Below are 13,585 nucleotides of genomic sequence, written 5' to 3'. Positions count from 1 at the left end.
GCCAGTATGTACAAACCAATGGTTGTCCAACTCTCTCAGCATGCTAAGGAGGGAACTCCTGTTATCTCCATTGCATTAACAGTGAGCTAAAGACTTTTTCAAATAGCTCTGATTATTTTTGCATTATGAAAAGGCCATTGTGTTTCCTGGAGCTGTAAATAATACAATATCTTAGACAATGCACACTTAAAAAAAAGAACTTCCTAAATTTGTAGTCAAATATGCACTTCTGTGTTTGGACCTATCTGGAACAGTCACACCTTTTCCCGTTTCCTTACAAGTCAGTCAGAACTTAACCAAAAGAAAGAACAAGGCATTCTGCTATTTGGAAATCACAAGCCAGATTTTGATTTGAGTTAGAGTGGAATAAATTCAGGGTGGCTGCCAAGACTGTACATATATATCTGAACTCCAGCTTTGAGCTAGTCACACTCTATTTTCCTTGCATAGAAAAATGACCCAAATCAAAGGACCAGGTAACTGAGCCTGCCAGCTGGCTTTAGCTTGCTGTAACTACTAGATGAAGGCAAAAAAAAAAAACCCACAAAAATTGTCTTTTCAACTGTTTGGCATAAATGCATCTATTTGAATGAAATACAAAACCCTGAATGTTTAAAAGGACTAATGAGGCTCAATAAATGTTGACCAAGCGAAATAGATTTTATCTTCAGGTCTGGCTTGAAGAGAGCTGGTAATTGATCTGTAATGACAAGAGACCTGTGCATGTTTGGCACATCCCAGAAAAAAAGCAACAGGCTGAACATGTTTATCCTGTGTTCCCTCTTAAAAGCAGCTGGGTAATTGTCTTCTAAACTATTTGATAATCTTGTATGGACAACTGTTTGTACTAAACTACATTCATGACAGTATTTCTGTAGGGGCAATGAACATGATACTGTCATTTCCAAAGACATCATAGAGAAGAGAGTAGGAAACACATTCTAATCACAGCAATTGAAATTTATTCCCAGAAAAAGTTTTTTATAAAAATGATCCATCTATAAACTTGTCTGGGAGTATGACCCTGAAAATCAGTGAGAATCTCCTCAGCACCAAGGGTTTTTTTCCTTTGCCTTCAGCAAAAAAAAACTTTGTCAAATCATTTGGGTTTTTCCCATCTTAAAATGCCCTTGGTGCATGCAGACACATCTCTGGCATAGCTCATAAAGGGCACAACATGGCATTACAACTTCTTACTATGTTTAATTATTTCTAATGCAGCCACATAAACCTGGTGTGTTCCATAGAACACAATGGGCAAAAGACAATGTGTTTTAAGCCAAGGTGTAGATTTGGAAGGTAAAATGTAGAGGTTTTTCTGTAATTTTGTGTTAAAATGATAGACTTGTAGGATGGTTGAGGTTGAGGTTGGAAAAGGCCTGTAAGATCATAGAGGACAACTGTTAACCTGACCCCACTGTGTTCACCACTAAACCATGTCCCCAGATGCCACATGTTTTTTGAACACTTACAGAGATGGTGATTGTACCACTTCCCTGAGCACCCTGTTCCAATGCATGACCACCCTTTCAAGGAAGAAATTCTCCTTAATATCCAGTATAAGCTTCCCTTGGTGCAACTTGAGACCATTTCCTCTTGTTCTGCCATTTATTACCTGAGAGGAGAGGCCGACCCCCACCTGGCTGCACCCTCCTGTCAGGCAGCTGCAGAGAGCAGCAAGGTCCCCCCTGAGCCTCCTTTTCTCCAGGCTGAACACCCCCAGCTCCCTCAGCTGCTCCTCACAGCACTTGTGCCCCAGAGCCTTCCCCAGCTCCGCTGCCCTTCCCTGGACACGCTCCAGCCCCTCAATGTCTCTCTTGCACTGAGGGGCCCAGAACTGAGCACAGCATTGGAGCTGTGGCCTCAGCAGTGCTGGCTACAGGGGGACGGTCACTGCCCTGCTCCTGCTGGCCACACCTGGCTGATCCAGGCCAGGATGCCACTGGCCTGCAGTGTCCCAGGAAGCGCTTGCTCTCCCAGCCGCGCTCAGCTCCATGAGGTGATCCCAGATTTCCAGGCCGCGGCCCCGGCAGAGCCCGAGCGCTGCCGCGGGCGGAGGGCGCCCCCTGGCGGTCAGGCGGCGCCTCACGGGCCGCAGTGCCGCCAGCCGCGAAGGTTCCTCACAGCCGGGAAGAGATCCCCGCTCCTTCCCAGCAAGAAAGGCAACATGCGTGGCAACTTCAGCGGAATTAAGACATTCAAAGCTTTTTTTGTCCTCAACCCGTAATAATGATAGACCTTGGGCTGCCCTGTCCCCTGAATTTGAGGACCACGAGTGTGGGAGCAGTGACCTTCCATTTGCTGACGCTGAAATTGCAAAGGAGCAGCTCTGCCGGGTGAATGCTCACAAGTCCCTGGGACCTGATGAGATTCACACCAGAGGTCTGAAGGAGCCTGCAGATATTATGGCAGGACACCTCTTCATCATCTACCCAAGGTCTTGGGAGTCTGGGGAGCTCCCTACTGGCGGGCTGTTTGCTGGTCAGAGTGACTCAGAGATACATACAAGTCTCTTTTCTCAGCTTGGCAGTCGAAGAAGGAGTCAGAATTCCTCAGCTGTAGTTTTTAAGGTTGTTTGTTATTTTTTATCTACAACATTCTTTCTCTGGCCTTCCAAGGTCTGTTCAGCAGGTCAGTTAGAGGCACACTGACCACCCTCAGAGGTGGTGTTATCTTTTTATACTAAAAACCACGTGTACATTATTTACAATAACTTCCCAATACCTATCACCTATGTTAGACAGTGAGTTTCTACCTAAACCAATCTAAAAGTGCTAACATCACCCAGAACATGGAGGTTAGGAAGAAGAAAGAAGAAGGACAGGGCATGCCCAAATTCCTCCATCCTGGGACTCTGAGCTTCCATTCTAAAACTCCAAAAATTTACATTTCACCCATGACAAACTAACTATTATTCTACTTAAACTCTCTTGATTTGTAATTCTTCATGTAAAGGTGGTAAGTTGCTCTTGGGTCAAAATCAAAGTCGCAGGTGTCTTGGGCACTGTGCCAAGGTCTCTGAGCCCCCTGGCAGGGGCTTGAGCCAGGACAACCAGGGAGATGTCCTGGGTTCCAACACCTACTGGCAGGATGTTAGTCCCACCTACAAAAAGGTGTGTGAGGGAGGACTCAGAGAACTACAGACCTGTTAGTCTAACCTCAGTTCCTGGAGAAAATATGGAGAAGGTTATATTGGGTACTATTAAAAGCCATTTAAAGAAGAATTTGTACTCAACATGGGTTCACAAAGTGAAAGTCTGTTAAGTAATTTGGTATCCTTCTGTGAGAGGGTAATTTCCTTAGTGGATGAAAGGAAGGAGTGGATGTAGTTTTCCTGGATTTTAGTACAGCACCCTTCTGGACAAGCCCCCCAGAAGGTCTTGGTCCCAGCTGTGGGCTGGGTGGGTTCATGGTGTGCTGGGTGAAGAACTGGCCAAAGGGCAGAGCTCAGAGTGTTCCAGTGAATGGGGCTGCATCTGGCTGGCCACTGGTCAGCAGCGTTGCTCCTTCAGGGCTCAGTTCAGGAGTGAGTTCTGTTCACTATATTTGTTAATGGTCTGGGTGCAGGAGGTGAATGCATCATTGGCAAGTTTGCTGATAATACCAAACTGGGAGGTGCTGCTGGCTCTCTCGGGGGACAGGAGGCCCTGCAGAGGGACCTAGATAGATTGGAGCATTGGGTTTAAAGGTGATTATTACACTGTATTCCAGATCGGTGTGGCCTTATCTTGATTGCCATGTGCAGTTCTGGGCCCCACAATTTAAGAAGGGTGTGAAGGTCCTTGAATGAGCTTGTTTGTTTTGGAGAAAGGGAGGCTCACTGGCAACCTCATCTCTCTCCACAGCTTCCTGAGGAGGGGAAGTAGAGAAGGGGGTATTGAGCTCTTCTCCCTGGTATCCAATGGCAGGGTGTGTGGGAATGGTTCAAAGCTGTGTCACAAGGGGTTGAGACTGGACATTAGGAAGAATTTCTTCACCAAAAGGGTGGTCACATACTGGAGAAGACTTCCTGGAGAGGTGTGAATGCTCCAAACCTGTCAGTGTTTAAGATGCATTTGGATCATGCCCTTAATAGCATGCTTTAACCTCTTCTCAGCCCTTTTGGTCAGGCAGTTGGACTCGGTGATCATTGTAGGCTCCTTCCAACAAAAATAGTCCTGGTCTATTTTATTCTATTCTAAAGCTCTTATAACAATTACTGGGGGGATGGGGAAAGGCAAGTGCTCTTCTATTAAAAAGCTCTCTCTGCAATTCTGGGTAATTATTAACTATTTCTTTGGCAATGTTTGATTTTAAAGAGTAAAGAGCAGTTTCCTCTGTATATATATCACACTTATTCAGCATGCCAGACCACAGCATATATTTTTGAGGAATAAAAAATTGTTTCATTGATTGCTTATCCAGGAAAATCTTTAACATTCATTGTCATACTCTAAACGTTAAGGTGTGAGTTCTGCCAAATCAATAATAGACTCAGAGGGCACACATGGAAACATTACAGATACACAGATGTTATGCCATTGTTTTATGGCATAGGTATATTTTAGGAGCTGTGAGGTTGTTGGACATACTCCAGAGATTTTTGTTTAATTTCTCTGGTTAGCAAAATTTCCAAATCCTGTCTCTGCACTTGCACACTGTAAATAAAATTTGTGAACTGAAGCTTCAGCACTTTTCTGCTGCAAGTCATTCACAGTGACCTTTTGTTGGTGGATTAAATGGCTGTTGCCCATGCAATACAGACAAGTACTCTTCTGAATAGAGGCTCAGTGCATCCACTTCTAGCATTAGTGTGGTGTACTTTGTGCAGAACCACTTATCTGCAATTGCTGGAGCTTCCTTTGTGTTGTGAGAGAAACCTTTTGGCCTGAGGATTGCTGCAGCTGGAAGTCCAACAGAGGAGAGGCTGCCCCAGCTCTCCCTGTTGCCAGAGGCAGTACGTACTGGGGTGGGCTGTTGCTTGTATTCCCAGTAATCCCACAGAGTGTGTGTGCATATATTTATATATATATATATATATACACAGGTGATCACACCACCAGAGGCACAAACATCCTAATCCTGCCTCCTCTTTGGAAGATAAAGGGTTTTTTTATTGTGAAATAATTTTTTTTATTGTGGTCATGGAATGAGTATAATTCAAGCACTCTGTCCAGTAACTGACCATGGACCCTCAGCCTTCCACTTTACTCTGCATGACCCCACACAAACCAACAGCCTACATGTGTGCACTATGGATCTTCCCAGTAACTGTCCCTGGCTCCTCCTGTCTCCGCCTGAGTCACATGCAGAGACATAAACCTGCAGATAGGTCTCAGGCTGACCACTGACCTCATAGCCTCTCCAGTGGATGGGTTGGACCTCTTGGTCCCTCCAGGAGCCAACTGTCAGACCACTCTGGTCTCCCTCGTATCCAGCCTAGACCTACAGCTTCTCCATTTTACAGCTTCCAAGCCTCTTGTCCTTCTCACCAACTAATCCAACTTGATATTTGCAGATATGTACACACTGATATACATCTCTTGACAGCAAACAATCTTCACCAAAAAAGCAGCATCCTCTCTTGAAACAAATATATTGCATCTGCACTTGCTCAAATTACTTTGCTTTACAAAGATCACTAGAACAGGAGCTGCCTTTTGCTTACAGCATCTAGTAGTGGTTTCTTTCCTTGTAACTTCATATTTCTTACACTTTTCAATTTCTGCAGTTTGGATTCCTCCCCAGACTGTAGTCCCCTTCAGTGTAGTACCTGCTCCTGCAGAATGCCTTCATGGACTGCAGTCATCTCAGGATGTTCCTGCACCTATGTCTTCCTGTGTGTCGTCACTTGTACCCTCACAAATCTCTCAGCAGCTGCTTTATTAAATGTGTTTCACAGAGATGCTGCATGCTTCTATAATTGGTTATGGTTTTGGCATGTGGTGGGTTGGTGGTATCTGTTGCCAAGCCAGCTGGAACCAGCTGTGACTGAAGGGCAGACCTTCTCCTACACAGCTCGCCCCTGTAGCCCCACTGCTACCAAAACTCTGCCAGCTATGCACAGAGTAGCATTTTGTTTCCGTTTGAGGCAACTCACGATCTTTCGAGTTAGGAGCTGTGTTTAGGCAGAAGCATTCTCAGCCTCACCTCAGGTTTCTCCAGCCTTTCACTGCCCTCCAGTGGAAAGTGCTGCTTGTCAGCTTTGTCTGCCGTGGCATACACAGCAGCTTTAAGGTGTTTCCTGTCCTTCCACACCACATCCTTTAGCAAATAAAAAAAAGAACAAACATGCATGTGAGTGGCAGTGTTCCAAGTTTGAACATTGATAATCTGTAATTGTCTTTGATTGATTCCTGCAAAATCAGAGAGCTTTTCTTTTGAACCCAGACACATTCCGGGACATAAGAATTAAAGGAGTGAGAGCAAAGATGCTCAAATTATATTTGAGAGATCACAGAGAGGTGTTAGGGTGAGGGTTTGACATGTTGATAACAGTTTTTCTTTTCATTCCTGGTGTCAGAAGGTCTGCTGAGTTCTGTTTCAATTCATACCTGAGATGAGGTGCAGGACTTCACTGATGGAAGGCTTGTCTGTAGTTCTTTCTAAAGAACTGTCTAGTCTTGGGTACAGGCATATTCCTGACACTAACATTAAGTGATTCAGAAGGCATAACAGAAGTGAAACCCTCTTGGGAGGATGGACAGGACTGCAAACAAACCCTCATGAAAAACACCCTTCTTCCCTCTGCACAGCTGTCTCCTCTCCTGTTGTCCTGTTCCCTCACACCATGCACTGCACTCAGTCCCTTCAGTGAGGCAATGGCCAGTGCAGACACTGGGATCAGTATGTAGTGGTTCCTCCATCAGCAGCAGTCCCTTCAGACTCATGCCAGGTGGGGCCCTGCTCAGGCATGGTTTTTGCTATACTCCTGGTCATTTTTCCCTTCCCTGCTAGTGCTTTCTGCCCTTTCTAAAGCAGATGTTTCAGAGGTGCTACAAACCCATCTGGTGGCTCAGAGCCACCAATTAGCTTGGCTGATGTGCTCAGCTGTAGCCTGCAGGGGTGAGTCAAGAGAAAACTGGGTGGGTCCAATGTGGCTGTGACCTTCCCACAGAAGCTTATCCATATAGACCCTTCCCCAACATGCTGGTTATGTTTAGTAGACAGATATATGACATTTTGCAAATTATATGACTTCCCTTTGCCATGGGAGAGATGGTGCAATGAAGTGGAGCAGTTGGGCAGGCTGGCATTGTGGTTTCATTCACAAGATCCTCATTCTGCAGGAAACATGGTGCAATCCTGAAGGAAGCATGGGTGGGTCAGTGTGGTTGTTCCGGCCATGCTTTGGCATCCTAGCACAGGAACATGGGTGGGTCTTGGGTTTCCCTCACTCTTTTCAGCTCTCTGAACTCAGAAGCTACAGATGCAATCCTGCACCTTATAGCAGAGTCATAGGCCCTCCCTCCCCAGGGTCATTTTTAAGTCCCCTCCAGTTACCTCAGTACCCTTCCATGTCCTTACTTGTAGGACTGGTTACACAGTACCTCACTGATGACTACCCCACTTGTTTTCTGATTTGTTGTTGTTTTCCAGTTCTGGCTTCAGTTACTTCTGGATGCTTTTCCATTTCCTGATGACCATTGGCATAGATTGGCTGTCTGTGTCTTGAGCACACCAAAGCCATCCCTCACCAGGAATGGAGCCCAGGCAAAGGCCCCCACCAGTGCTGTCCTTCAGCACAAGTGTACTGACCAGTAACCTACTTACATAGGTCCAGCTCCTTTTGTCTTCTTTCTTCTCTGTTTTCTCATACTCATTCCTCCCAGGTCCTTGATCCTTCCGCTAAACATCCCACGGTAAGTCTTGTACAACCCCAAAATGTTCTTTCAACTTCCCACAGTGAGTCCTATGGTCCTGTAGGCAGTAATTCTCTCTGAGTCTGTAAAGGCATTGATGAGGAGTGTCTTCAATTGACTCAGCTGGGGCTTGCCACCCCCAACCCACAGGGCTGGTGGCTCCCCTGTTCCAGCCCTTGGAACAACCCTGCCAGGAGCTCATTCAGCTCTGGTGCAGTTACTGGATTTCCCCTGCCTGTCATTTTGTGTCTCTGCTCCTTTGTGTTCATGGGAATGAGCCTTCAGTCACATAATTTAATCTTTACCTAGTCCATAAATTGTGCATACTCATTTAGGTTCACTTCTTGAAGTTCTATGGGGTAAAAAGTCCCCAAATAGCTCTGTGACCACAGTCTCTTAAGTCTAACCCCTTCTGATGATTGCCCTAACTGTAAAAAATTTGTCCACTCATTTCTGCTAATTCCCTCCTACGAACTTCTTCTTTGTTCTAAATATTCTCATGTGATGTTTGCTTTTTGAGCAGAGACACAGTCTCTTAAGTTTATAAGAAATTTTATTCACTTTTTAAAGGTTTTAAATTCCCAGGGGCAGAGGGAAGGCTTCCTGTCCTAAAGTCATTCAGTCTATCTCCAGAGCAAACAAGGTGCAGTTTCAACTGGAAGCATAGGGGATGGTGTTTTGGGAGAAAGACCATGGGGCCTACTTCCAGTTGCAAAACCTACGGCAAGCCTTTACACCAGAAGCAGGACTGCAGGCAGCTGTCAGTGTTTTTTGAATGAAAGCTGTCTCTGATCTACACCATACATGCCACAGTCACGAGGAGATGAGGTGTGATACACACTTTGCCTGAGTGGATGGGTAAGTGGGTAATGAGGATTCCTGATCTGCAAACACATCCCACACAGATCAGAGCTTCAGCCCCACCAGTCCTATACTGGTAATCCCAGAGGAACAGGTCTCTCATTCTGACTCTCATTCTGGCAGGTCTCTCATTCTCATAGACCTCTCATCCCACTAGGTCTATGGATGACAGTGTAGCTTCCCGGCATTGCAGTTCTTGTGCTTCAGCTCCTGTATGGTATCAGATGACCACGTGTGGTGTTGCTCCCAAAGGACTATCACTTTAACAATTTAATACCTTTCATATTAAATCATTGATATAAGGTGGCAATGGCTCTGCTAACCACACGGCCTGAGGCCAAGCATCTTTTACTTCCTCCATCCCAGAGGCACATTATTCGTTCCCACCAGAGTTTCTATAACCCTCCAGCACTCCATCCAAGGTACAAGAGAAGAAACATTATCTGTGCTACCAGCTCATACTGGATTCATCAGTTCAAACTTGGCAGATGTTATCACAGCTTATTTGTCTGGGCAATTCTTCCAGATAGGCTAAACTCAGCAGAACTCACCATACAGGGAAGTTCTTTGTTTAATATTTGCCAGCAGTGCAGGGAGACTTGTTTGCCCGTCCTGAATTATCTCAGCAATTATATTTATGAAGGCAATTAAAAATAATACACCTCTTAAGAAATTATCAGAGATTGCATCTCACCAAAACTGGGACTCTGTCAAAGTTGACTATGATAGTGGGCCACGACTTGTAGGATTCCTTTAGAAATGCAGTGCTAACAAAGAAAATACCTCTTTCATCAGTATGTCCAAGGGGTCCATGCCACAAATCTCAGACAAGGAGCATTCTTTGTTAGTGGAAATCTAGGTTGTTTCACACACCAGCAATCCTAAAGAGAAAGGAAATGTAAGAGACAGACTTTATCAGAGCAAAAGATGCATAGAATCCTTGAAGGATCCATTCCAAGTGACAAATGGAAGACTGAGGCAGGAGAACAAATAATTCACTTGTTTAGTGTCACAGAATAAATTTCCATTTGGAATTTATCTCACCTAAAGGAAATCTAATCCTGCCTAAAGACAGGTTCTCAGCCAGTTTAGGCATTATCTCTGACATGTCAATGAGCATGAATTCACTTTAGTATTTTAGTGGAGCAGGTTACACGTTCCTGTATTTTCCTGACAGTTCATGTGTTAGATGTGCTTCTGTTACTGTGGCTGTCTAAGATGTCACCTTAGATGTCTAAAATGGCAAGATTTTCAGAGCTAGATATCTTCTATTGCTCCTGGAATACACAGGTGTTTGGGAGGGAAATACACTTCTTGTAGTGCATCTTATTTAGGCACAGCAAAGACCAAGATGTGAGTCATTGCTGAGTATAACATAATATTCCTAACATTTTGAGGGAGGAGATAGTTGGCCAAGAGGGTAAGGCAATGATGACCCTGTAGTTCAGGTACACACTGTTAACCTGTGTGAAATACGGAGGGCTCAAGAGTTGATGAGATGTGAGGAAAAATATAAAAATATCTAATGGTTATAAAGCATTTGTTGAGTAAATATCCAGCCCTTGATTTTTAATACCCTGTTAAGTAAGGAATTTTTTTTCCCCAGGCTTGTCTTTGAAATTATGTTGTAGTTACTTCTGGAAGATCAGGTCTGAACAGTTAGAAGTTTTTCTTGTCCCAGATGGGTGTTTCTCTTCTTCACTGAAACTGTCTTTATGAGTTCATTCAACTGTCGAGTAGTTTCACTTGCATCATCTCCACAGACCCATTTTAATGCCTCACAAAGTGGACCTTTATGTACATATTTATTTATTTAGATTTTTTTTTATTTTTCTATAAGTCCATTCATGGATTCTGATCACTCAGTTGGGCAAATTGTTTGTTTTTTTTTTTCCTGAGGTTTGTACGATGATTTTCTATGTACATATTTATCTCAACAACATAAGGAACACCCTCATCAAACAAGGACATCTTCTAAGAGGTTGTCATTTAGGAAATGTCCTTCCCACCATCATGTGAAACCTAGCTGGTTGATGACATCTCAGAGGAAGGAAAGTCTCTGCTAATTAGTAGGGAGTATCTCATCTCCAGTACTACTCTAACAAAAGAAAAGAACTTGCAGCAAAAAAAATCAATAGTTTGCATATTGAAACTTGCTCTGTGAAAAAAATTAACAGCTGTATCAGCCTCCAGATTAATAGCCTAGGCAATTAAAACAGGTATGGATGGCATCTTGCTTCCAGACTGGTCCCTCAGTTCTCTTAGATCATTGGGTGGCAGCAGAAGGCATAGTTTCTCAGTCACGGGCTGTCTGGGGTTAAAAATCTATTGCTTTCATCTATGTTTCTCTAAATTTCTATATAAGCACATGAGCATGTTCTTCAGGAATGCTGTGATCTATGTAGTCCCCTACCCAGTCACCAGTGTTGGAGAAAAATCCATGTTGGGTCAAAAACATAACATGAAATGAGGAATTTTTAGATTGAAACATCTTGGATTTGCAGCTTTGTGCAGTCATAATGGTGATTATGCAGAAGATTTGGAAGTTTGGGGTTGTTTGGCTCTTTTTTTTTCCCCCCAGAATTTAGGTTTGATTCACCCTCTCTGGGAAGAGCAGATTGAAGCTGCCAATGCACAAGTGATAGGAATTGTCCGAAGGGAAGTCAGGTTCTTGTTGCTGATTTAACCACTCTGATCTAACCATCCCAGCTCCTCAAAGCAGCAATTCCTGATTGCTTCTTCTGACTGCTGGTCTGAGATCTTTGTGAGAACTGTGTGCTGTCCAGGGCCTCTGTACTCACCAGTAAATGAACCAAAACTGAATGACTTGGACAGAAAATTCACCCATTGTGTTCACTTCAAAATAGACAATTCAAATGCAGGTTCTTTAGGTAGCATTGATCATATGACACCCAAAAGATCACAAATGAAGATAAAAGTTTTTGGTTTAGATATGTATGTGCCATAGCTTTTCTACAATGACAAGCTTAGCTAGACAGACCAGACTCTGGAAGCCTGATAATATTTGGAGACATATTTAGCTCAACTGTAAATGCCCTAGGCAAATTGGCTTTGTTCACCTGTTAGAAATGAAATGAGCTGTGCAGCTGATTAGTGTGGTGTTTTTCCAGCCCAGATGTACAAAGGACAGCAATCTGCTGTGCATCTGATCCAGGTATTATACAGTGAACAAAGTCCACTTGAAATTTTTCAGTATTCACATTTGGGAAGTATCAGAACTACTGATATCATGTACCTTGAACCTCTGTTTCACATAAGAATACTTCTTGTATGTAAGTGCCACTTTTTTCAGAACACTTAGGAAAGATTCCAGGGAATCACCTGTAATCATGCCCATGAAGAACTGCAAGAAATTCACTGATTTCAGCTTTATGGGAGTTCATTTGTCATTATCATTATTAACACCGTTTTATTTTAATTGCTACTTAAAGGAGCAACTAGTCAAGTATAAGCTATATTCAGTTTGTTTTAAGAAGAGCTGGTGAAAGTACACGGGAGAAATGTACAGGAATCAAAAGGGAACACACTCAGAGATACATGCAGACGCAGAATCGCTGTGTCCCAGGGACTGACTGGACAGCCCGAAAAGTCCCTGGAGAGAGGAGATTCTTGGAGCAGGTGGCATCTTGCAGCTTCAGCTCAGCATGCATAGCAAGAAAAATCCCTCTGGCAGCTCCTGGCTCTGCCTTTTACAGCTTCTAGACTGCCAGGCCACATCTTTGCTGGAAGGTTCTGGGGTCATCTGGATCTGTTCCTCAGGACCAGCCACCCATTAATATCCCAGAAAAACTCATTTTGGGGCTGGGAGACATCATCTCCTGAGCAGTGCATGCAACCCCTCTTTCAACTTCACCTTGTCCTTAGTCTCAGTCATCCACTCTGTGGAGCTGCAAGATCTACCCAAGCCTACAAGGGAAATTTACCTGTCCCACAGTGGTGACCAAGTAACACATCGCAGTAACAATACCAGACTCAGGCAATGAGAATACTTGTCACAGCAAATTGCCCCAAAGACTTACAGAAAAAATGTGGTTTCAGATATGCCTCTAACTAACCACAGGTACTTAGGTGTTTAGCTGCATTTGTGCCCCACATGGACAGAGGAAAACAGGCTGTGTGAAAAATAATGTCACCCATCTCCTCTCCCTGTCCTTTTCACTATCAAAGTGCCTATTCATATCAGTATCCACTTGCTGCTGACCTTCTGCCGACAACAACCTACTTCCCAGCTGTCCCAGCCTACTCAGTTGAGTTTTCAGGCTCACTGCCCGTGGCTCCCTCACCCCAGCCCAAACTACAGAAGAAGCTGATGCAATTCGGTTTACCAGAAGTCCAACGATTTCCTTTTATTTGGCTCTAATGCCCTTACCAACCATTGTTAGTGTTTGTTATCCCATGTGGTTCTGAGACTTAAAAGAAATCTGAGGAATCTATTGCTCATCAGATTTATCATAACATGATAGTCAGGTGAAGATCCCAGGAGGGCAAAGAAATTTCTCTGACGCGGGAATCTCTCCTGACACAATTCTTCTATTACTTTGGGTAAAGGCACTTTCACCAAGGCCAAATACAGTTTGTTCCACTGGGAAATGAAGAGTGTATGTTCCTGTCATTTCCAGTATTATGTCCTTTCTCTAGGCAGTTTGTGTGATTCTCTCTGGGGATAACTAGATTGCTAACTCTTCTTTTCCCTTCTGCCACTTTCCCAGCACACCATTACAATCTGGCACTTATTCCTCTCTATCTGTCGGCCTGCACAGCTCCCACCCACCCAGACACCTTCCTTTCCAGGTCCGTGCCCCTTTTTCACCTGCCGATCTTGTTCCTCCACATCTTGCCCAGTATCTCCTTTCTGCTCCCAA

This window comes from Molothrus ater, chromosome 2 (genome assembly GCF_012460135.2).
Source record: "Molothrus ater isolate BHLD 08-10-18 breed brown headed cowbird chromosome 2, BPBGC_Mater_1.1, whole genome shotgun sequence".
NCBI lineage: Eukaryota > Metazoa > Chordata > Aves > Passeriformes > Icteridae > Molothrus > Molothrus ater.
This window is presented reverse-complemented; position numbering follows the sequence as displayed.